This window comes from Cyprinodon variegatus, unplaced genomic scaffold (genome assembly GCF_000732505.1).
Source record: "Cyprinodon variegatus isolate N-32 unplaced genomic scaffold, C_variegatus-1.0 Scaffold896, whole genome shotgun sequence".
In the NCBI taxonomy this organism is placed as follows: domain Eukaryota; kingdom Metazoa; phylum Chordata; class Actinopteri; order Cyprinodontiformes; family Cyprinodontidae; genus Cyprinodon; species Cyprinodon variegatus.
Genome location: NW_015151349.1, coordinates 303,083 through 307,139, shown reverse-complemented (window position 1 = coordinate 307,139; position 4,057 = coordinate 303,083). Strand labels below are relative to the sequence as shown.

The following is a 4,057-nucleotide window of genomic DNA, read 5'->3' as shown; positions in this document are numbered from 1 at the left end:
CCATAGACCTCCATTATTTGAATGTCAGCAGACAGCAAGAAGCCTCCCAGATCTCCGGATGCATTTGAGATATCAAAAAAGTACTCCAGAGTGTTGTAGAAAATGAAGGCTAATCATGTTTTGGGTGTACTATTCCTTTAAAGGGGTATTATCATGACAGAAATGTGTGAAATACAAATAAAAAAATAAAAAGAAAGTAGTTTGAGCACATATTTTGTCATAAACCAAATGAATTTTACTAACTCAATAATAAATCAAATAAACGTTGCCCAATAACATAATTATACCTATCAATTTTAACTTTATCACGTTCTACACTATTCTATTTCTAGGGCTCTACATTTGAATATGGAAAATCAATAAAAGACACTTTGATTATTATTAAATTGCCATGCCGTTGAGGTTAACACACTTAAAAGGCTACTAAGCTTCGCTTTTACATGCATTTGTTTTTAATTCACCCACCCAAATGTTCATGTAAACTTTTTTAATAACTCTATAGTAAGTTAGAAATCAATCGCCTTACTGTGAAACCCTCTTATTGTTTGTTTTTAACCCTGGTGCAAGATTTTATTTATCTGGTTTAACTGAGGAACATTAAATGACATTTCTGCTCTATTCTAACATGTAAACATGTAATAAAAGGTAAAAATAAATAATCTCAATTGACTAAGGCAGTAAAAATGAATATATAAATATAGATCATGTCTAAAACAAGCCGTTCAGGAGCTGATATAGTCCTCTGACAGCAACCCAGGCTGTCAGTCCTATTAAAAGCTCCAGATGTTTTCCTTGAGATGACGAATTCTAGCAAGCAGACAGCGTGTTAGCATGAGGTAGCAGTGGGAAATATATGGCTAACATTAGCTCATTCTGTCTCCAGTTTTGAACTGTTTTCACTAAACTAAACTTCACTAAAAGAAAAGAAAAATGATGAAACGTTAAAAGTATTAAGTCTGGACGCCTCTAGGTCGCCAAAAGCTAACTCTTAGCCAGTGATACTAAGTAAAACCTGCTATTATTAGCGCCTCTTTCTACTTCCTGTCAGCTAGGACGAGCTTAAAAAGAGAAATGGAGCATTGCAACTGGCAGAATAAGGCATCCGTTTTCATCAAAGAAAGCTGAGCGTCAATTAACATACCTTTAAGATGAATGTGTAACCTTGTTTGTTAACAGAGAGCCAACTGTTTCTTTTCCTCCTCCAGTTGCTTCTGTGGTGCTTGGGGACGTTAGGCAGCTATCCGTGGGGCGCTGCTGCCACCTGGCGTTCAGCGGAGAGAACTGCTACAGCTCAAGACGCTTGTATTCAGACATCTTGACTGGCTAGAATTTCTGTTAAAATTATAGCCAGCCAAGGTCTAAATTTAGTTTTGTCATGTCAAACAATCATCAACTGTTTGGATAAACTTTTGTTTAATCTGAATTTTGATGCATCAAATTATTTTTCCACCTTTTATCTTTGGAAAAGTGCAAAATTCGAAAGATCTTGCCCAGAAATTATGCTTTTTTTCCCCAGCTTTTATTGTCATTACACTGTCACAAGTACAGAGCTACGAAATGAACTCTTTGCATTTAACCCATCCCTTAAGGGAGCAGTGGGCCGCAGTTGTGTGGCACCCGGGGAGTGGGACTCGAACTCAGACCCTCAGGATTCCAAGCTCTATGCCACTAGGCTGCCAATCCCCCCATTTTTGTTATATTTTGTTATATTAAGGCTGGACTATTGTAATTCTTTCTTATCAGGAAGACCGTAAATTGTGTTAAAAGCCTTCAGCTGATCCAAAATTCTGTAGCCAGAGTTCTAATGAAAATAAAAAAAGAGATTTAATTTTTCTCTCATTTTAGCTTTCCTTCATTGACTCCCTGTTAAATTCCGAATAGCATTTTAAATTCGCCTTCTCGCATATAAAGCCCTCAATAACCAAGCTCCTTCTTATATCAACAATCTGATCCTCCCCTATGTTCCTAACTGAGCACTTTGCTTTCAATCTGCAGGTTGACTTGTGGTTCCTAGAATTTCTAAAAGTAAAATGTGAGGTGCGAGATCCTTTACTTATTAGGCTCTTCCCCTGTGGAACCAACTACCAGTTTTGGTCTATGAGTCATACAATGTCTATTTTTAAGGCAAGGTTTAAAACTTTCCTTTTTGATAAAGCTTATAGTTATCTCTATAGTTATGCTGTTATAGGCTTAGACTTCCGGAGGACATAGGGACCACTTTACATCATTGTGCTTCATTCTATCTGGAATTTAGTATTTGTTTGTTCAACCCTAAATGTATGTTTTCTCTGCTTTTTCTGATCCTTCATCTGGTCCTGCTTAGCAGTGACACCACCCAGTAGGGAATATTTTCTAGTTTTTAATCCTGTTTTTCTCTTAGACATAGCTATGGGCTCAGCTTTTACTGTGACTAACGAGATGTGCTCTTCTTCATCCCGTTGACCAGTGGCTCATAGCTCATCTGTTTAAATGTTTCTTTGCAAGACAGAGCCATCTGTGGAACTGGTTTACTGTTACATTTCTAACACAGAAAGTATTAATATGTCATTCTTTCTATGTTCCTTTTGTATGTCTGCTTCTATCTCCTTGAACCCCAGTCAGTCTCAGCAGTGGACCGCTCACACTGGGCCTGGTTCCAGTTCTGCTGGAGGTTTCTTCCTGTTAAAAACGATTTTTTTCCTCTCCACTGTGTCTGCATGCATGCTTGGTGTTAGGGATTGCTGAAGAGTTAACTAGAAAATGTAAGTGAATATCTACTATGCTAATCCAAGAGCAACAAATCCTGTAAAGTCGATAACTGGATGGAATCAGCTGGTTTTCCTTAGATTTGAACCAATGCTTTATGAGAAGACACATGCTGTTAGTAGATATAAAAATAATGTAAATAAAAAATAAACAGCAGATAAAAATGACCGGGGAATTTCCCAGTGGGGCATGTGAAGAGTTGCACCAAATTCAGCATACAAGAGGCAATTTATAATTCTGCATATACACCTTAGCTTTATGGTGACAGGCAGAGCTTTTTAAAAGTAATATTTGCTACTTTACCATTTTCTGTGTCACAACTATGAGAAATCAGGATATATTTTATTGTGATTTTAATCGAAAGAACAACACAGAGAAGCTGTGCAGAAACTGTCCAATGGAATAAAAGGTGATATTTTAAGTTTAAGAAGTATGCAGTGTATGAGCGACTTTTGTTCCATTGTTGTTACAGGCAAAGAACATGTTTTTCTAAATTAACAATAATAAACAATAGTAAACTGTTTGCTTTAAGCCCAATTACGAAATCTTGTATATTATGACATAAGCTGTCTGATTTTTTATTTCTTAGGTGAAAACAATATGTTTCCTTACAATAGATGGTGTTGGTATGGTATCGGTATCGGCCAATACTGCACAGCCGGGTATCGCTGTCAGGGCCAAAAAATGGCATCGGTGCAACACTAAATTTAAAACTTTATTCTCATAATTTTACAACTTTATTCTTGTAATTTATTACTTTATTCTCATAATGTTATGACTTTGTTCTAGTAATTTTAGGACTATTGTCATTGCGACATTATTCTCATAATTTCACGACTTTATTCTCGAAATAGAAGGAAAAAAATCTCTAGCCTGGCCATAATACTCCGTCGTACAATATAAAGAAAAAAAACGGGGGAAAAAAATGAAAAACAAGTTTAAAAAAAAAATATCTGAAAAAATAAAACCAGAGAAAGTAAGAAAGTTACACAATAATTTTTTCTAAGTTTCATTGCATGTTTTTTCGCGAAATATTGATTCAAAAGTCTGTTTCCTTGCTTTCAATAATAATGTAGCAATATTACTTTATATAACTGAATACAAGCACAGGACAAACTTTTCTGATTTTGTTTGATTTTAGGCTATAATTTTCCCTAAATGTAACAATTTTGGGGCCATGGCCCACCTTAGCCAATTATTGGCCACCCCCTGTGGCCAGCCCCCACAATTTTTTTTGCCTTAGGCCCCGTCCACACGAAGTCAAAACGAACACGAAACGCTGATATTTTCCAAAACGTTTGCCGTAAAGACG

The 4,057-nt window shown here is 36.2% G+C and overlaps 1 protein-coding gene across 1 annotated transcript in view; it reads right to left on the bottom strand.

Moving 5' to 3' along the window:
- Positions 1 to 1,230, bottom strand: part of dnajc14 (DnaJ heat shock protein family (Hsp40) member C14) — a 19,840-nt gene extending 18,610 nt beyond the window's left edge. Inside the window, exon 1 of the mRNA XM_015397910.1 lies at positions 1,142 to 1,230. The gene's annotated coding sequence lies outside the window, so the exon portion shown is untranslated. The remainder of the gene's footprint in view (positions 1 to 1,141) is intronic.
- Between the last annotated feature and the right edge of the window lie 2,827 nt (positions 1,231 to 4,057).